Raw genomic sequence first — 19,705 nt, 5'->3', positions numbered from 1 at the left:
ATTGTGATGGATAGGGTTATGGTTAGGGTCACGTTTAGGATGAGGGTTTGGATTAAGGTGAGGGTTAGGATGAGGGTGACAGTAAGAGTAAAGGTGAGAGTTAGGCTGAGGGTGAGGGTGCGGGTTAGATTGAGGATTAGTTTTAGGGGTAGTGTGAGGTTTAGTGTGAGAGTGAGGGTTAGGGTCAGTGTGAGGGCCAGAGTGAAGTTGAGGGTTAGGGTTAGTCTTAGGGTGAGGTTTAGGTTTAAGGTGATGGTTAGCGTTAGTGTGAGGGTTAGTGTTAGTGTTAGTGTTAGGGTGAGGGTAAGTTTCAGGGTAAGGTTTAGGTTTAGGGTGACGTTTAGCATTAGGCTTAGTGCTAGGGTTAGGGTGAGGGTGAGGTTTAGGGTTAGAGTTAGGGTTAGGATGAATGTTAGCGTTAAGGTTAGTGTTAAGGTTAGGGTGAGGTTTAGGGTTTGGTTTAGGGTTAGAGTTAGGTTTAGGGTGAGGGTGAGATTTAGGGTTAGAATTAGGGTTAGGGTTAGGGTTAGGTTGAGGGTTAGGGTTAAGCTTAGTCTTAGGGTTAGGGTGAGGGTGAGAGTTGGGGGAGGGTTAGGGTTACGGTTAGGGTTAGGTTTAGGATTAGGGTTAGGGTGAGGGTGACTGTGAGGGATAGGGTTAGGGTTAGTCTTTGGCTTAGGGTTAGGCTGAGGGTGAGGGTGGGGATAAGGATGAGGTTTAGAGTGATGCTTCAGGTTATCGTTAGGTTGAGGGTTAGGATGAAGGTTACGGTTAGGATTAGGGTTAGGGTGAGGGCTAGTGTGCGTGTGAGGTTTAGGGATAGTGAGGGTGAGGGTTAAGGTTAGTGTGATGGTTAGGGTTATGGTTAGGTTGAGGTTTAGGATGAGGGTTTGGTTTAAGGTGAGGGTTAGGATGAGAGTGACAGTAAGAGAAAAGGTGAGGGTTAGGCCGAGTGTGAGGGTTATGGTAAGGATGAGGGTTCGGTTTAGTTTTAGGGTGAGGGTGAGGGTTAGATTGAGGATTAGTGTTAGGGTTAGTGTGAGGTTTAGTGTGAGGGTGAGGGTTAGGGTTAGGGTGAGGGCCAGGGTGAAGTTGAGGGTTAGGGTTAGGGTTAGGGTGAGGTTTAGGTTTTGCGGTATGGTTAGCGTTAGTGTGAGGGTTAGTGTTAATGTTAGTGTTAGTGTTAGGGTGAGGGTAAGTGTTAGGGTAATGTTTAGGTTTAGGGTGATGTTTAGCATTGGGTTAGGATTAGGGATAGGGTGAGGGTGAGGTTAAGGTTATAGTTAGGGTTAGGGTGAATGTTAGGGTTTGGGTTAGGGTTAGGGTTAGGGTGAGGTTTAGGGTTTGGTTTAGGGTTAGAGTTAGGGTTAGGGTGATGGTGAGATTTAGGGTTAGAGTTAGGGTTAGGGTGAGGGTTAGGTTGAGGGTTAGGGTTAGGCTTCGTCTTAGGGTTAGGGTGAGGATGAGAGTTAGGGGGAGGGTTAGGGTTAGGGTTAGGGTTAGGATTAGGATTAGGTTTAGGGTGAGGGTGAGTGTGAGGGTTAGGTTTAGGGTTAGTCATTGGCTTAGGGTTAGGCTGAGGGTGATTGTGGGGATAAGGGTTAGAGTTAGGGTTAGGGTGAATGTTAGGGTTACGGTTAGGGTTAGGGTTAGGGTGAGGTTTAGGGTTTGGTTTAGGGTTAGAGTTAGGGTTAGGGTGAGGGTGAGATTTAGGGTTAGAGTTAAGGTTAGAGTGAGGGTTAGGTTTAGGGTTAGGGTAAGGTTTAGTCTTAGGCTTAGGGTGAGTGTCAGAATTAGGGGGATGCTTAGTGATAGGATTAGGATTAGGGTTAGGGTAAGGGTGAGTGTGTGTGTTAGGGTTAGGTTTAGGGTTAGGCTTAGGGTTAGGCTGAGGGTGAGGTTGAAGTTGAGGGTTAGGGTTAGGGTTAATATTAGTGTTAGGGTTACGGTGAGGGTTAGGGTGAGGGTGAGGGATAGGGTTAGGGTTAGGATTAGGTTTAGGTTTAGGGTTAGGGTTAGTGTGAGGGTTAGGGTTAGGTTTAGGGTTAGGCTTAGGGTTAGGCTGAGGGTGAGGGTGAGGGTTAGGGTTAGGGTGAGTGTTAGGGTTAGGGTTAGGGTGAGGTTTAGTTTTAGGGTTAGGGTTAGAGTTAGGGTTAGTGTTAATGTTAGGGTTAGGGTGAGAGTTAGGGGGAGCGTTAGTGTTTGGGTTAGGTTTAGGGTTAGGTTTAGCATTAGGGTTAGGTTGAGGGTGAGGTTTAGGGTTAGAATCAGGGTTAGTGTGAGACTGAGGGTGAGGGTTAGTTTTAGGGTTAGTTTTAGGTTTAGGGTTAGGGTGAGGTTTAGGGTGAGGGTGAGGGTTAGGGTTAGGGTTAGGATTAGGATTAGGGTTAGGGTTATGGTGAGTGTGAGGGTTAGTTTTAGGGTTAGGGTTAGCCTTAGGTTTATGGTGAGGGTGAGAGTTAGTGTGCGGTTTAGGTTTGAATTAGGGTTAGTGTTAGGGTAAGGGTAATGTTTAGCTTAGTGTGAGGGTCAGTGTTAGTTTTAGGTTTTGGGTTAGGGTGAGGGTAAGTGTTAGGTTGAGGGTTAGGTTTAGGATGAGGGTTACGGTGAGGGTGAGGGTGAATGTTACGGTTAGGGTAGGATGAGGTTTAGGTTTACGTTTAGGGTTAGAGTCAGGCTTAGGGTGAGAGTGAGATTTAGGTTTAGAGTTCGGGTTAGTGTTAGGCTTAGGGTTAGGGTGAGGGTCAGATGTACGGTTAGGCTTAGGCTTGGGCTTAGGCTTAGGCCGAGCATGAGGGTGAGGGTTAGGTTTAGGGTTATTGTGAGTGTTAGGATGAGGTTTAGGGTAAGGATTAGGGTTAGGGTGAGGGCTATGGTGAGGGTTACGGTTAGGGTGATGTTTAGAGGTATGGTTAGGTTTAGGATTAGGGTTAGGATAGAGTCAGTGTGAAGGTTAGGGTTAGGCTTAGGCTTAGGCTTAGGGTTAGGGTGAGGGTTCGGGTTAGGGTTTGGATTAGGGTGAGGGTAAAGCTTAGGATTAGTGTTAAATTTAGGTTTAGGTTTAGGTTTAGGTATAGGGTTAAGGATAGGGTTAGGCTTACTGTCAGGGTTAGGGTTAGGGTTATAGTTAGGCTTAGGGTTAGGCTGAGGATGAGGGTGGGGGTGACGATTAGGGTTAGGCTTAGGGTTATGGTTATTGTTAGTGTTATGGTTAGGGTTAAGATGGCGGTGATGGTGAGGCTGAGGGTGAGGGTTATGGTTAGGGTTAGGGTTAGTGTAAGGGTTATGGTTAGTGTTATTATTAGGGTTATGGTTAGAGTTACTTTGAGGTGGTGGGTAAGGGTGATGGTTAGGATTAGGGTGAGGTTTAAAGTTAGGGTTAGTGTTAGGGTGAGGGTTAGATTTAGGGTTAGAGTTAGGGTTAGGGGGATGTTAGGGTGAGGTTTAGCGTTAGGGTTAGTGTTAGGGTTAGGGTGAGGGTTAGGGTTAGGGTGAGGTTGAGGTTTAGTGTTAGAGTTAGGGTTAGGGGGAGGGTTAGGTTGAGATTTAGGGTTAGGGTTAGGGTTAGGTTTAGGGTGAGGGTTAGGTTGAGCTTTAGGGATATGGTTAAGGTTAGTTTTAGGTTTAGGGTGAGGTTGAGTGTGATGGTTAGGGTTAGGGTTAGGCTTAGGCTTAGGGTTAGGCTGAGGGTGAGGGTGGAGGTGAGGATTATGTTTAAGGTGATTGTTAGGGTTAGGGTTAGGGTTACTGTTAGGGTTAGGGTTATAGATATTGTGAAGTTGAGAGTACTGGTGAGGATTAGGGTTAGGGTTAGGGTGGTGTTTAGGGTTAAGTTTAGGGTTAGGGTGAGGGTGAGGTTTACGGTTAGATATAGGGTTATGGGTAGAGTGAGGGTGAGGTTTAGGCTTAGGGTTAGTGTTAGGCTTAGGGTGAGGGTGAGATCTAGGTTGAGGTTTAGGTTTAGCGTTAGGGTTAGGGTTAGTGTGAGGGTTAGCTTTAGGGTTAGGGTTTGTTTTTGGGTGAGGGTAAGTGTTAGGGTGAGGGTTTGGGTTAGGGTGAGGGTTATGGTTAGGGTGAGGGTTAGGATTAGGGTTAGGGTTATTGTTAGGTTTAGGTTTAGGTTTACAGTTACTGTGAGGTTGAGGGTGAGGATTAGGGTTAACGTTAGGGTGAGGTTTAGGGTTTGGGTTAGAGGTAGCGTTAGGTTTAGGGTGAAGGTGAGGTTTAGGGTTAGAGTTAGGGTTAGGGTGAGAGTTAGGTTGAGGGTTAGTGTTAGGGTTAGTGTTAGAGTTAGGTTGAGGGTGTGGTGAGGGTTAGGTTTAGGGTGAGTGTTAGGGTTAGGGTTAGGTTGAGAGTTAGGATTCAGGTTTAGTTTAGAATTAGGTTGAGGGTTAGGGTAAGGGTTATGGTGAGGGTGAAGTTTAGGGTTAGGTTGAGGGTTATGGTTAGGGTTCGGGTTAGGGTGAGGGTGAGTGTGAGTGTTAGGCTTAGGGTTAGCATTAGGATTAGGGTAAAGTTTAGGGTGAGTGTGAGGGTTAGGGTTAGGGTTAGTTTGAGAGTAAGTGTTAGGGTGAGGGTGAGGGTTACGGTGAAGGATATTGTTAGGATGAGGGTTAGAGTTAGGGTTATTGTTTGGGTTAGGGTTAGGTTTATTGTTAGGGTAAGGTTTATATTTACAGTTACGGTGAGGGTGAGGGTTAGGTTAGGGTTAGGGTTTGTTTTAGGGTTTGGGTTAGGGTTTGAGTTAGGGTTAGGGTGAATGTGAGGTTTAGGGTTAGACTCAGGGTTAGGGTGAGGGTTAGGTTGAGGGTTAGGTTTAGGGTTAGTGTTAGGTTTAGTGTTAGGGTGAGAGTTAGGGGGAAGGTTAGGGTTAGGGTTAGGGTTAGGATTAGGTTTAGGGTGAGGGTGAGTGTGTGGGTTAGGGTTATATTTAGGGTTAGGCTTAGATTTAGGCTGAGGGTGAGTGTGTGAGTTAGGGGTAGGTTTAGGGTTAGGCTTAGGGTTAGGCTGAGGGTGAGGTTGAGGGTGAGAACGTTAGGGTTAAGGTGAGCGTTATGCTTAGGTATAGGGGGAGGGTTAGGATGAGTTTTACGGTTAGGATTACGGCTAGGGTGAGGGCTAGATTGAGGGTGATGGTTAGGTTTAGGGTTAGGGTTGGGTTTAGGGTTAGGTTAGGGTTAGGGTCAGGGTGACGTTAATGGCTAGAGTTAGGGTTAGGGTGAGGCTGTGGGTGTGGGTTAGGGTTAGGGTTAATGTTAGGTTAGGGTTAAGGTGAGGGTTTGAGTGAGGGTGAGGGTTAGGCTTAGTGTCAGCTTTAGGATTAGTGTTAGGGTTAGGGTGAGTGTGATGGTTAGGGTTAGGCTTAGGCTTAGGCTTAGGCTGAGGGTGAGGCTGAGGGTGAGAGTTAGGGTTAGGGAGAGGGTTAAGGCTAGGGTTAGGGGGAGGATTAGGATGAGGGTTAAGGTTAGGGGGAGAGCTAGGTTGAGGGTGAGGTTTATGGTTATGGTTAGGGTGAGGTTTAGCGTTAGGGTTAAGGTGAGGGTAAGATTTAGGGTTAGAGTTAGGGCTAGGGTGAGGCTCAGGGTGAGGGTTAGGTTTCGGGTTAGTGTTAGGGTTAAGGTTAAGGTGAGGGATAAGGTGAGGGTGAGGGTTAGGGTTAGGATTAGGATTAGGGTTAGTGTTAGGGAGAGTGTAATGGTTAGTGTTAGGGTTAGGCTTAGGCTTAGGCTTAGGCTGAGGCTGAGGCTGAGTGTGAGGGTTACGCTTAGGGTGAGGTTTAGTGTTAGGATTAGGGTGAGAGTTAGGGTTTGGGTTAAATTTAGGGTTAGGGTGAGGGTTAGGTTAAGGGTTTTGGTGACGGTGAGGTTTAGGGTTAGGGTGAGGGTTAGGATGAGGGTTAGGGTTAGGATTAGGGTGAGGGTGAGGGCTAGGGTGAGGATGAGGATTAGGGTTAGGGTTAGGGTTAGGGTGAGGTTAAGGGTTAGGGTTAGGGTTAGGGTTAGGGTGAGAGTCATTTTTAGGGTTAGAGTTAGGGTTAGGGTGAGGCTGATTTTGAGGGTTTGGGTTATGGTTATTGTTAGATTTAGGGTTAGGGTGAGGGTTAGGGTGCTGATGAGGGTTAGGCTTAGGGTTAGGATTTGGTATTAGGGTAAGGGTTAGCGTGACTGTGAGGGTTAGGATTAGGGTTAGGTTTAGGATGAGAGTTATGGTTAGGCTTTCGGTTTGTGTTAATGTTATGGTGATTGTGAGGGTTAGGTTGAGGTTTTGAGGTAGGTTTAGGTTTAGATTTAGGGTTAGGGTAAGGGTGAGTGTGTGTGTTAGGGTTAGGTTTAGGGTTAGGCTTAGGGTTAGGCTGAGGGTGAAGTTAAGGGTGGGGGTTAGGGTTAGGGTGAGGGTTAGGGTTTGGGTTAAGTTTAAGGTTAGGGTGATGGTTAGAATTAGGGTTATGGTGAGAGTGAAGGTTAGGATTAGGTTGAGGGTTAGGGATAGGTTTAAGGTGAGGATTAGGGTTAGGGTTAGGGTGAGGTTTATGATGAGGATTAATGTTAGGATTAGGGTGAGGGCTGGTGTGAGGGAAGATGAGGTTTAGAGTTAGGATTAGGGTTAGGGTGAGGTTTAGTGTTAGAGTTAGGGTTAGTGTTCAGATTAAGTTTAGGTGAGGGTTACGGTTAGGCTTAGGCTTAGGCTTAGGCCTAGCATGAGGGTGAGTCTTAGAATTCAGTTTAGGGTGAGCGTTAGGTTAGGTAGAGGTTTAGGGTTAGGATAAGGTTTAGGGTGAGCACTAAGTTGAGGGTTACTGTGAGGGCTAGGGTTAGGGATAGGGTTAGTTTTAGGATTAGGTTTAGGTTGAGGGTGAGTGTGAGGGTTAGGGTTTGTGTCACGCTTAGGGTTAGGGTTTGATTTAGGGTGAGGGTGAGGGTTAGGGTGAGGGTGTGGGTGAAGGTGAGGGTTAGGGTTAGGGTTAGGGTTAGTGTGAGTGTTAGGGTTAGGGTGAGGGTTATGGTTAGGATGAGGGTTAGTGTTAGGTTTAGGCTTAGTCTTAGGGTAAGGCTGAGTGTTAAGGTTAGGGTGAGTGTGATTGTTAGGGTTTGGGTTAGGTTTAAGCTTAGGGATAGGCTGAGGGAGAGGGTGAGGGTGAGGGTTAGGGTTAGGGTGAGGGTGAGGTTTAGAGTTAGAGTTTGTGTTAAGGTGAGGGTTAGTGTGAGGGTTAGTGTTAGGCTTAATATTAGGTTTAGGGATAGGGTGAGTTTTAGGGTGAGGTTTAGGGTTAGGGATAGGGTTAGTTTTAGGATTAGGGTTTGGGTGAGGGTGAGTATGAGGGTTAGGGTTCGGATTAGTGTTAGGGTTAGGCTTAGGGTTAGGCTGAGTGTGAGGTTGAAGGTTAGGATGAGGGTTAGGTTTAGGATTAGGTTTAGTGTGTGGGCTATCGTGAGGGTGAGTTTTAGGGTTAGGGTTAGGGTGAGGTTTAGGGCTCGGGTTAGGTTTAGGGTTAGGTTGAGAATTAGTGTTAGGGTTATGGTGAGGGTCAGGGTTAGGTTTAGTTTGAGGGTTAAAATTAGGTTTAGGGTGAGGATGAGGGTTAGGGTGAGGGTTAGGATGAGGTTTAGAGTTACCATTAGAGTTAGGTTGAGGGCTAGGGTGATTGTGAGTTTTAGTGTCAGGGTTAGGGTGAGGTTTAGGGTTAACTTTAGGCGTAGGTTTAGGGTGAGGGTTAAGGTTCGGGTTTGGGTGAAGGTGAAGGTTAGGTTTGGTGTGAGGGTTAGGGTGAGGACTAAGGTGAGGGTGAGGGTTAGGGTTAGTGTTAGGTTTAGGGTGAGGGTTAGGTTGAGGTTTAGGTTTAGGTTTAGGGTTAGTGTTAGGATTAGGGTTTGGGTGAGGGTGAGTTTGAGCCTTAGGGTTAGGGTTAGGCTTAGGCTTAGGGTTAGGCTGAGGGTGAGTGTGGGGATGAGGATTAGGTTTAGAGTGCTGGTTTAGTTTATGGTTAGGTTTAGGGTTAGGATGAGGGTTAGGGTTAGGATTAATGTTAGTGTGAGGGCTATGGTGAGTGTCAGGTTTAGTGATTGGTTTAGGCTTAGGCTTAGGGTTAGGCTGAAGCTGAAGGTGAGGGTGAGGGCTAAGTTTAGGGTGATGGTTAGGGTTACTGTTAGGCTGAGGGTTAGGGTTAGGGTTAGGTTTAGGGTAAGGGTGACAGTAAGGGTAAAGGTGAGGGCTAGAGTTAAGTTGTGGGTTAGGGTGATGATTAGTGTTAGGGTTAGGGTGAGGGTGAGGGTTAGATTGAGTATCAGTGTTAGGGTTAGTGTGAGGTTTAGGGTGAGGATTAGGGGTAGGGTTAGGGTGAGGGCTAGGGTGAGGGTGAGGGTTAGGGATAGGGTTAGGTTGAGGTTTAGGGTAAAGGTGATGGTTAGGGTTAGGGTGAGGGTTGGTGTTCGGATTAGGGTTAGTTTTAGGGTGAGGGTAAATGTTAAGGTGAGGGTTAGTGTTAGGGTGAGAGTTATGGTTAGGGTTAGGATTAGTATTAGGGTTAGGGTTATTTTAGGGTTAGGGATAGGTTTATGGTTACGGTGAGTGGGAGGGGGAGGGTTAGGGTTAGGGTTAGGGTGAGGTTTAGGTTTTGGGTTATGATTAGAGTTAGGGTTAGGTTGAGGGTGAGGTTTAGGTTTAGAGTTAGGATTAGGGGGAGGGTTAGGGTGAGGGTTAGGGTTAGGCTGAGTGTTAGGATTAGGGTGAGGGTGAGTGTGAGTGTTAGGGTTAGGGTTAGGCTTAGGCATACGGTTACGCTGAGGGTAAGGTTGAAGTTGAGAGTTACGGTTAGGTTGAGGATAGGGTTAGGGTTAGAGTGAGGATTAGGATGAGGTTTAGAGTTAGGTTTAGGGTTAGGATGAGGGCAAAGGTGAGGGTGAGGTTTAGCATTATGGCGAGGTTTATGATTAGGGTTAGGTTTAGGGTTAGGGTGAGTGTTAGGGTTACGGTTACTGTGATGGTGAGGCTTAGGGTTAGGGTGAGAGTTAGGGTTAGTTTGAGGGTGAGGGTTAGGATTAGGGTTAGGGTTATTGTTAGTGTTATGGTTAAGGTTAAGTTCACAGTGAGGGTGAGGCTGAGGTTGAGGTTTAGGGTTAGGGTTAGGGTGAGGTTTAAGGTTAGGGTTAGGGTTAAGGTTAGTGTTATTGTTAGAGTTATGGTTAGAGTTATGGCGAGGGTGAGGGTGAGGGTCAGGTTTAGGGTTAGGGTTAGGTTTAGGGTGAGGGTGAGATTTAGGGTTACAGTAAGGTTTAGGGTAAGTGTTATGGTTAGGATTAGGGTGAGAGTTAGGTTGAGGTTTAGGGTTAGGTTTAAGGTTAGGTTGAGGATTAGGCTTATGGTGAGGGTGAGTGTGAGGGTTAGGGTTAGGGTTAGGCTTAGGCTTAGGGTTAGGCTGAGAGTGAGGGTGGGGATGACGATTAGGTTTGGGTGATGGTTATGGTTATGGTTAGATTTAGGGTTAGGATTAGGGTTAGGGTTAGGATTAGCGTTTGGGTGAGGGCTAGGGTGAGGGTGAGTGTTAGGGTTAGGTTTAGGCTTAGGGTTAGGTTTAGGCTGAGGCTGTGGGTGAGGGTGAGTTTTAGGGTTACGGTGATGCTTAGAGTTATAGTCAGGGTGAGTGTTAGGATGAGGGTTAGGGTTAGGGTGAGTGTTAGAATCAGGGTGACGGTAAGGGTAAAAGTGAAGGTTAGGCTGAGAGTGAGGATTATGGTAAGGCTGAGGGTTAGGGTTAGGTTGAGGGTTAGGTTTAGGGTTAGGGTGAGGGTGAGGTTCAGATTGAGGATTAGTTTTAGGTTTAGTCTGAGGTTTAGGGTGAGGATGAGGGTTAGGGTTAGGGTGAGGGCTAGGGTGAGGGTTAGGGTTAGGGTGAGGTTTATGGTTAAGGTGACGGTTAGGTTTATGGTGAGGATTAGTGTTAGTGTTAGGTTTAATGTTAGGGTGAGGGTTCGTGTCAGGTTGAGGTTTAGGTTTAGGGTGAGGGTTATGGTTAGAATGAGGGTTAGGGTTTTGTTTAGGGTTATTGTTAGGGTTAGGGTTACGGTTACAGTGAGGGTGAGGTTTAGAGTTAGGTTTAGGTTGAGGTTTATGTTTAGGGTTAGGGTTAGAGTTAGGGTTAGGGTGAGGGTGAGTTTTAGGGTTAGAGTTAGCGTTAGTGTTAGTGTTAGGGTTAGGGTGACAGTTAGTGTGAGGGGTAGGGTTAGGCTTAAGCTTAGTATTAGGCTTAGGCTTAGGCCGAGCATGAGGGTGAGGGTTAGGGTTAGGTTGAGTGTGAGGATTAGTGTTAGGGTTAGGGTTAGGTTTAGGGTTAGTGTTAGGATGAGGTTTAGGGTTAGGATTAGGGTTAGGGTGAAGGCTAGGTTGAGGGTGAGTTTTAGGGTTAGGCTTAGGCTTAGGTTTAGGCTGAAGGTGAGGGTGAGGTTTAGGGTTATGATCAGCGTGATGGTTAAAGTTACATGTAGGCTGAGGGTTAGAATGAGGGTCAGGGTTAGGATGAGGGTTAAGGTGAGGGTGACAGTAAGGGTAAAGGTGAGGATTAGGGTTAGGGTGAAGGTTAGGGTGAGGATTAGGGTTAGGGTTAGGGTGAGTGTGAGGTTTAGATTATTAGTGTTAGGGTTAGTGTGAGGTTTAGGGTGAGGATGAAGGGTAGCGTTAGGGTGAGGGCTAGGGTTAGGTTCAGGGTTAGGGATAGGGTTAGTTTGAGGTTTAGGCTTAAGGTGATGGTTAGTGTTAGTGTGAGGGTTAGTGTTAGGATTAGGGTTAGTTTTAGGTTGAAGGAAAGTGTTAGGATGAGGGTTAGTGTTATGGTGAGAGTTATGGTTATGGTTAGGATTAGTGTTATTTTTAGGGTTAGGGTAAATATTATGGGTACAATGAGGTTGAGGGAGAGCATCAGGGTTAGGCATAGCCTGAGGTTTAGGTTTAGGGTTATGGTTAGAGTTAGGGTTAGGTTGAGGGTGAGGTTTAGGTTTAGAGTTAGGGTTAGTGGGAGGGTTAGGGTGTGGGTTAGGGTTAGGGTTAAGGTTAGTGTTAGGATTAGGGTTAGGGTGAGGGTGAGTGTGAGGATTAGGGTTAGCGTTAGGCTTAGGCTTAGGGTTAGGCTGAGGTTGAGGGTGAGGGTGAGGGTTAGGGTTAGGGTGAGGGTTAGGTTTAGGGTTAGGGTGAGTATGAGGTTTAGGGTTAGGATTAGGGTTAGAGTTAGGGTTAATGTGAGGGTGAGGTTTAGTGTTAGATTTAGACTTAGGGTGAGGGTTAGTTTGAGGGTTAGGTTTAGGGTTAGTGTTAGGTTAGAGTTAGGGTGAGGGTTAGTGTGAGGGTTAGGGTTAGAGTTAGGGTTAGGTTTAGGATTAGGGTTAGGTTGAGGGTGAGTGTGTGGGTTAGGGTTATGTTTAAGGTTAGGCTTATGTTTAGGCTGAGGGTGAGGTTGAGGGTAAGGGTTAGGTTTAGGTTGAGGGTTAGGATTAGGGTTAGGGTGAGAGTTAGGATGAGGGTTAGGGTTAGGATTAGGGTTAGGGCTAGTGTGAGGGTGAGGTTTAGGGTTAGGGTTAGGGTGAGGTTTAGGGTTTGGGTTAGGGTGAGGGTGAGGTTTACTGGTAGATTTAGGGTTAGGTTGAGGGTTAGGGTTAGGGTTTGTGTTAGGCTTAGGGTTATTGTGAGTGTTAGGTTTAGTTTGAGGGTTATGTTTATGGTTAGGATTAGGATTAGGCTTAGGATTAGGCTGAGGGTGAGGGTGAGGGTTAGGGTTAGGTTGAGGGTGAGGTTTAGGGTTAGACTTAGTGTTAGTTTGAGCAGTAGTGTGAGGTTTAGTGTTAGGTTTAGTGTGTGGGTGAGGTTTATGGTTAGGGTGATGCTTAGGTTTACGGTCAGGGTGAGAGTTAGGATGAGGGTTAGGGTTAGTGTGAGGTTTGGGGTGAGGGTGACAGTAAGGGTAAAGTTGAGGGTTAGGCTGAGAGTGAGGATTAGGGTAAATGTGAGGATTGGGTTAGGGTAAAGGTGAGTGTTAGGGTTAGGGTGAGGGTGTGGTTTAGGTGGAAGATTAGTTTTAGGGTTAGGGTGAGGTTTAGCGTGAGGATGAGGGTTAAGGTTAGGGTGAGGGCTAGTGTGAGGGTGAGGGTTAGGATTAGGGTTAGGGTGAGTGTTAGGATTAGCGTGATGGTTAGGGTTAGTGTGAGGGTTAGTGTTACGGTTAGGGTTAGTGTTAGGGTGACAGTAAGTGTTAGAGTGAGGGTTAGGGTTAGGGTTAGGGTTATTGTTAGGGTTAGGGTTAGGATGAGTGTTAGGGTTTGCTTTAGGTTTAGGGTGAGGGCTAGGATGAGGGTGATGGTTAGGGTTAGGTTTAGGCTTAGTGTTATTGTGAGAGTGAGGGTCAAGTTGAGGGTTAGTGTTAGGGTCATGGTTTGGGTTACGGTTAGGATGAGGGTTAGGTTTAGGGTGAGGGTTACAGTTAAGGTGACAGCAAGGGTAAAGTTGAATGTTAGGGATAGGGTGAGGGTTTGTGTGAGGAATAGTGTTAGGGTTAGTGTGAGTTATAGGGTAAGGATGAGGGTTAGGGTTAGGGTGAGGACTAGGTTGAGGGTGAGGGTTAGGGATAGAGTTAGATTGAGGGTTAAGGTTAAGGTGATGGTTAAGGTTAATATGAGGGTTAGTGTTAGGATTAGGGTTAGTTTTACGGTAAGGGTAAGTGTTAGGTTGAGGGTTAGTGTTAGGTTGAGGTTTATGGTTAGTGTTAGGGTTAGTGTAATTGTTATGCTTAGGGTTATGGTTACTGTTACCGTGAAGGTGAGGGTGAGGGTTAGGGTTAGGGTGAGGTTGAGTGTGAGGATTAGGGTTAGGGTTAGCCTTAGGATTAGGCTGAGGATGAGGGTGAGGGTGAGTGTTAGGGTTAGGGTGAGGGTGAGTTTTAGGGTTAGACTCAGTGTTAGTGTGAGCATTAGTGTGAGGTTTAGTGTTAGGTTTAGGGTGTGGGTCAGGTTTAGGGTTAGGGTCATGCTTAGGTTTACGATCAGGGTGAGGGTTAGGATGAGGTTTAAGGTTAGTGTGAGGTTTAGGGTGAGGGTGACAGTAAGGGTAAAGTTGAGGGTTACGCTGAGAGTGAGGATTAGGGTAAATGTGAGGATTGGGTTAAGGTGAAGGTGATTGTTAAGGTTAGGGTGAGGGTGTGGTTTCTGTTGAGGATTAGTTTTAGGGTTAGTGTGAGGTTTAGCGTGAGGATGAGGGTTAGGGTTAGGGTGAGGGCTAGGATGAAGGTGAGGGTTAGAGTTAGGGTTAGGGTGAGTGTTAGGTTTAGCGTGATGGTTAGGGTTAGTGTGAGGGTTAGTGTTAGGGTTAGGGTAAGTGTTAGGGTGACAGTAAGTGTTAGGGTTAGGGTTAGGGTTAGAGTTAGTCTTAGTGTTAGTCTGAGGGTGAGGGTCAGGTTGAGGGTTAGTGTTAGGGTGATGGTTTGGGTTACGGTTAGGATGAGGGTTAGGATGAGGGTTAGGTTTAGGGTGAGGGTTAGGGTGAAGGTGACAGCAAGGGTAAAGTTGAGGGTTAGGGTTAGGGTGAGTGTTATGGTTAATGTTAGGGTTAGGGTTATTGTTATGTTTAGGGTTATGGTTACTGTTACGGTGAGGGTGACGGTGAGGTTTAGGGTTAGGGTTAGGGTGAGGTTTAGGTTTAGGTTTAGGGTTAGAGTTAGTGTTTGGGTGAGGGTGCGGTTTAAGGTTTAGAGTTAGAGTTAGGGGGAGGGTTAGGGTGAGGGTTAGAGTTAGGGTTAGTGTTAGGATTACGGTTAGGGTGAGGGGGTGTGAGGGTTAGGGTTAGGGTCAAGCTTAGGCTTAGGGTTAGGCTGAGGGTGAGGATGAGGGTGAGGTTTAGGGTTAGGGTTACTGTGAAGTTGAGGGTTAGGGTTCGGGTGAGAGTTAGGGTTAGGGTTAGGGTGAGGGTGAGGGTTAGGATTAGGGTTAGGATTAGGGTTATTGTTAGTGTTATGGTTAAGGTTAAGTTTACAGTGAGGATGAGGCTGAGGGTAAGAGTTAGGGTTAGGATTACGGTTAGGGTGAGGGCTTGGGTTAGGTTTAGGGTTACGGTGAGGGTGAGGGTTAGGGTTAGGTTTAGGGTTAGTGTTATTGTTAGGGTTAGGGTTAGGGTTAGAGGGTGAGGATGAGGGTGAGGTTTAGGGTTAGGTTTAGATTTAGGGTGAGCGTGAGGTTTAGGGTTAGAGTTAGGTTTATGTGGAGGGTTAGGGTGAGGGCTAGGGTTAGGGTTAGTGTTAGGGTTAGGGTTTGGGTGAGGGTTAGGTTGAGGTTTGGGTTAGAGTTAGGGTTAGATTTAGGATTAGGGTTATGGTGAGGGTGATTGTGAGGTTTAGGGTTAGGATTAGGCTTAGGCTTAGGGTTAGGCTGAGGGTGAGGGTGGGGATGAGGATTAGGTTTAGTGTGATGGTTAGGGTTAGGGTTAGGTTTAGGGTTAGGATTAGGGTTAGGGTTAGGATTAGGGTTATGTTGAGGGCTAAGGTGAGTGTGAGGATTAGGGTTAGGTTGAGGTTTAAGGTTAGGATGTTGTTTAGGGTTGGTGTGAGGATTAGTGTTAGGGTTAGGGTTAGTGTTAGGGTGAGGGTACGTGTTAGGATGAGGGTTAGGGTTAGGGTGAGGGTTATGGTTAGAATGAGGGTTAACCTTATGTTTAGGGTTATTTTTAGGGTTAGGGTTAAGGTTAGAATTAGAGTTAGGTTGAGGGTGAGGTTTAGGTTTAGAGCTAGGATTAGGGTGAGGGTTAGTGTGAGTGTTAGGGTTAGGGTTAGTTTTAGGTTAGGGTTAGGGTTAGGGTTAGTGTGAGGGTTAGGGTTAGAGTGAGGGTTAGGTTTAGGATTAGGGTTAGGGTGAGTGTGAGTGTGTGGGTTAGGGTTAGGTTTAGGGTTAGGCTTAGGGTTAGGCTGAGGCTGAGGGTGAGGGTTAGCGTCAGGGTTAGGGTGTGGGTTAGGGTTAGGTTTAAGTTGAGGGTTAGGATGAGGGTTAGGGTTAGGATTACTCTTAGAGTGAGCGCTGGGGTGATGGATAGTTTGAGGGTTAGTGTTAGGGATAGGATTAAGTTTATGATTTGGGTTAGGTAGAGGGTGAGTGTGAGGTTTAGGGTTAGGGTTAGGGTTAGGTTTAGGATTAGGGTTAGGGTGAGGGCTAGGGTGAGGGTGAGGTTTAGGGTTAGGCTTAGGCTTAGGCTTAGGGCTAGGCTGAGGCTGAGGGTGAGGGTGAGGGTTAGGGTTAGGGTGATGCTTAGGGTTACAGTCAGGGTGAGGGTTAGGATGAGTGTTAGGGTTAGGGTGTGGGTTAGGGTGAGGAAAACGGTAAGGGAAAATTTGAAGTTTAGGCTGAGAGTGAGGATAAAGGTAAGGGTGAGGGTTAGGGTTAGGTTGAGGGTTAGAGTTAGGGGTAGGGTTAGGGTGAGGTTAAGATTGAGGATTAGTTTTAGGGTTAGTTTTAGGTTTAGGCTAAGGATGAGGGTTACGGTTAGGGTGAGGGCTGGGTGAGGGTGAGGTTTAGGGTTAGGGTGAGGTTTAGTGTTAGTGTGATGTTTAGGGTTAGTGTGAGGATTAGTGTTAGGGTTAGGGTTAGTGTTAGGGTGAGGTTAAATATTAGGGTGAGGGTTAGGGTTAGGGTGACGGTTATGGTTACAATGAGGGTTAGGGTTAGGTTTAGGGTTGTTGTTTGGTTTAGGGTTAGGTTTACAGTTACTGTGAGTGTGAGGGTTAGGGTTATGTTTATGGTGAGGTTTATGTTAAGGGTTAAGTTTAGAGTTAGTTTTAGGGTGAGGATGAGGTTTTGGGTTAGATTTAGCGTTAGTGTTGGTGTTAGGGTTAGGGTGAGGGTTAGTGTAAGGGTTAGGGTTAGGCTTAAGCTTAGGGTTAGGCTTAGGCTTAGGCCGAGATTGAGGGTGAGGGTTAGGGTTAGGGTTAGGGTGAGGGTTAGGGTTAGGTTTAGGGTGAGTGTTAGGATGAGGTGTAGGGTTAGGTTTAGGGTTAGGGTGAGGGCTAGGGTATGGTTGAGGGTTAAGGTTAGCGGTAGGGTGAGGTTTAGGCTTAGGGTGAGGGTTTGGGTTAGTGTGAGGGTTAGTGTTAGTGTTAGAGTTAGGGTGAGGGTAAGTTTTAGGGTGAGGGTGAGGGTGAGGGTGAGGGTTATAGTTAGGGTGAGGGTTAGATTTAGGTTTAGGTTTATTGTTAATTTTAGGTTTCGGCTTATGTTGAGGGTGAGGGTGAGGGTGAGGTTTAGGGTTTGGGTTAGGGTGAGGTTTAGGGTTAGTTTTAGTGTTAGAGTTAGGGTGAGGGTGAGCGTGAGGTTTAGGTTTAGAGCTAGGCTTAGGGTGAGGGTTAGTGTGAGTGTTAAGTTAAGTGTTAGGCTTAGGTTTAGGTTGAGGGTGAGGGTTAGGTTTAGGGTGAGGGTGAGTGTGAGGGTTAGGTTTAGTGTTAGGGTTAGGGTGAGGGTTAATGTGAGGGTTAGTCTTAAAATTATGGTGTGGGTGAGGGTTAGGGTTAGGGTGAGGCTTAGTGTTACTGTCAGGGAGAGGGTTAGCATGACGTTGAGAGTTAGTGTGAGGGTTAGGATGAGGGTGACAGTAATGGTACAGTTGAGGGTTAGGCTGAGAGTGAGGATTACGGTAAATGTGAGGGTTAGGGTTAGGGTTAGGGAGAGGGTTAGGGTTAGGGGTAGGGTGAGGGTGAGGGTAAGATTGAGGATTAGTGTTAGGGTGAGGTTTAGGGTGAGGATGAGTGTTAGGGTTAGGGTTATTGTTAGTGTTATGGTTACAGTTATGTTTGCAGTGAGGGTGAGGTTTATTTTTAGGTTTAGATTCAGCGTTAGAGATAGGGTTAGTATTATTTAGAGGGATAGGTTTAGATTTACAATGAGGGTGAGGGTGAGGGTTAAGGTTAGGATGAGTTTTACGGTGAGGTTTAGGGTTAGGTTTACGTTGAGGGTGAGGTTTAGAGTTAGAATGAGGTTGATGGGGAGGGATAGGGTGACAGGTAGGGTTAGGGGTAGTGTTAGTCTTAGGGTGAGGGTAAGGGTTAGGTTGAGGTTTAGGGATAGTCTTAGGGTTAGGATTAGGGTTAGGGTGAGGTTGATTGTGAGGGTTAATTTTAGGCTGAGGCTTACGGTTAGGTTGAGGGTGAAGGTAGGTGTGAGGGTTATGGTTACGGTGAGGGTGAGGATTAGGGTTAGGGTGAGGGTTAGAATTTGGGTTAGGATTAAGGTGAGGGTGAGGGTTAGGATTAGGGTGAGGGTTAGGGTTAGGATTAGGATTAGGTGAGGGTGAGGTTTAGGATTAGGGTTAGGGTTATTGTTAGTGTTATGGTTAAGGTTACCTTTGCAGTGATGGTGAGGCTGAGGGTGCGGGTTAGGGTTAGTATTAGGGTTAGGGTTAGGTTTAGGGTTAGGATTAGTGATTTTGTTAAGGTTAGGGTTAGAGTTATGGTGAGGGTGAGGGGGGAGGGTGAGGGTGAGGGTGAGGGTGAGGGTGAGGGTTAGGGTTAGGGTTAGGGTGAGGATTAGGGTTAGGGTGAGGGTGAGGTTTAGGGTTAGAGTTAGGTTTAGGGCGAGGGTTAGGGTGAGGGTTAGGGTTAGGGTTAGGGTTTTGTTTAGCTTTAGGATTAGGATTAGGGTGAGGGTGAGTGTGAGGGTTAGGTTTAGGCTAAGGCTTATGGTTAGGCTGAGGATGACGGTGGGGTTGAGGATGAGGGTTCGGGTGATGGTTAGGGTTAGGATTAGGGTGATGGTTAGGATGAGGGTTAGTGTTAGGATTAGGGTTGGGGTGAAGACTAGGGTGAGAGTGAAAGTTAGTGTTAGGCTTAGGCTTAGGCTTAGAGTTAGGTTGAGGGTGAGTGTTAAGGTTAGGGTGATGGTTAGGGTTATCCTTCGGTTGAAGGTTAGCATGAGGTTTAGGGATAGGGTGAGGGTTAGAGTGAGGGTGATGGTAAGGGTAAAGCTATGGGTTAGGCTGAAGGTGAGAATTAAGATACGGGTGAGTGTTAGGGTTAGGGTGAGGGTTAGTGTAAGGGTGATGGTTAGGGTTTATGGTGAGTTTGAGGGTTATATTGAGGATTAGGGTTAGGTTTCCTGTGAGGTTTAGGGTGAGGATGAGGGTTAGCGTTAGGGTGAGGGGTTAGGGTTAGAATTAGGTTTCAGGTGAGGGCTAGGGTGAGGGTGAGGTTTACTGTTAGTGTTAGGGTTAGGGTGAGTTTTAGGGTTAGGATGAGGGTTAGGGTTAGTGTGAGAGTTAGTTTTAGGGTTAGGGTTAGTGTTAGGGTGAGGGTAAGTGTTAGGGTGAGGGTTAGTGTTAGGGTGAGGGTAAGTGTTAGGGTGAGGGTTAGTGTTAGGTTGAGGTTAAGTGTTAGGGTGAGGGTTAGGGTTAGGGTTATTGTCATTGTTAGGTTTAGGGTTACGTTGACGGTGAGGGTGAGGGTAAGGGTTAGGTTTAGGGTTAGGGTTAGGGTGAGATTTAGGGTTAGGATTCGGGTTATAGTTAGGGTTAGGGTCAGTGTTAGTGTGAGGTTTAGGTTTAGGGTTAGTGTTACGTTAGGGTTAGGGTGAGGGTGACTGTGAGGGTTAGGGTTAGGTTTAGTGTTAGGCTTAGGGTTAGGGTGAGGGTGAGTTTGAGGGTGAGGGTTAGGGTTATGGTGAGGGTTAGAGTTAGGGTTAGATCGAATGTTAGGCAGAGGGTTAGGGTTAGGAATAGGGTTAGTTTGATCGCTGATGTGATGGATAGTGTGAGTGTTAGGGTTACGATAGGGTTAGGTTGAGGGTGAGTGTGAGGGTTAGGAGTAGGGTTAGGGTTAGGCTTAGGGTTAGGATTAGGGTTTGGTTTAGGGTGAGGGTGAGGGTGATTATTAGCGTTAGTGTTAGGGTTAGGGTTAGGGTTAGGCTAAGGGTGAGGTTGGGGGTGAGGATTAGGGTTAGGTTGATGGTTAGGTTTAGGGTTAGTGTTATTGTTAGGGTTAGGGTTAGAGTTAAGTTGAAGGTGAGGGTGAGGGTGCAGGTGAGGTTTAGGTTTAGGGTTAGGTGAGGTTTATGGTTAGGGTTAGAGTTAGGGTTAGGTTGAGGGTGAGGTTTACGGTTAGATTTAGGCTTAGGGTGAGGGTTACTGCTAGGGTTAGGGTTAGGATTAGTGTTAGGTTTGGGTTAGGGTGAGGGTTAGGGTGAGGGTTATGGTTAGATATAGGGTTAGGGTTAGGATTTGGGTTAGGGTGAGGTTTAGTGTGTGGGTTAGGGTTATGTTTAGGGTTAGGCTTAGGGTTAGGCTGAGTGTGAGGTTGAGTGTGAAGGTTTGGGTTAGGCTGAGGGTTAGGATTAGGGTTAGTGTTAGGGTTAGGATGAGCGTTAGGGTTAGTATTAGGATTAGAGTGAGGGCTAGGGTGAGGGTGCCCTTTACTGTTAGGGTTAGGGTGAGGTGTAGGGTTAGGGTTAGGGTGAGCATGAGGTTTAGTGTTAGAGTTAGAGATAGGGTGAGGTTTAGGGTTAGGGTTAGTGTTAGGGTTAGGGTTAGGTTGAAGGTTATGGTTATGGTTAGGATTAGGATTAGGGTTAGGGTGAGGGTGAGTGTGAGGGTTAGGGTAAGCTTTAGGCTTAGGGTTAGGTTGAGGGTGAGGGTTAGGTTTAGAGTGTGGGTGAATGTGAGGGTTAGGGTTAGTGTTAGGTTTAGGGTGAGGGTTAGGTTTAGGCTT

Source organism: Dipodomys merriami, unplaced genomic scaffold (assembly GCF_024711535.1).
Source record: "Dipodomys merriami isolate MVZ:Mamm:240054 unplaced genomic scaffold, mDipMer1.0.p SCAF_80, whole genome shotgun sequence".
In the NCBI taxonomy this organism is placed as follows: domain Eukaryota; kingdom Metazoa; phylum Chordata; class Mammalia; order Rodentia; family Heteromyidae; genus Dipodomys; species Dipodomys merriami.
Note: the sequence above shows the minus strand (reverse complement) of the source record.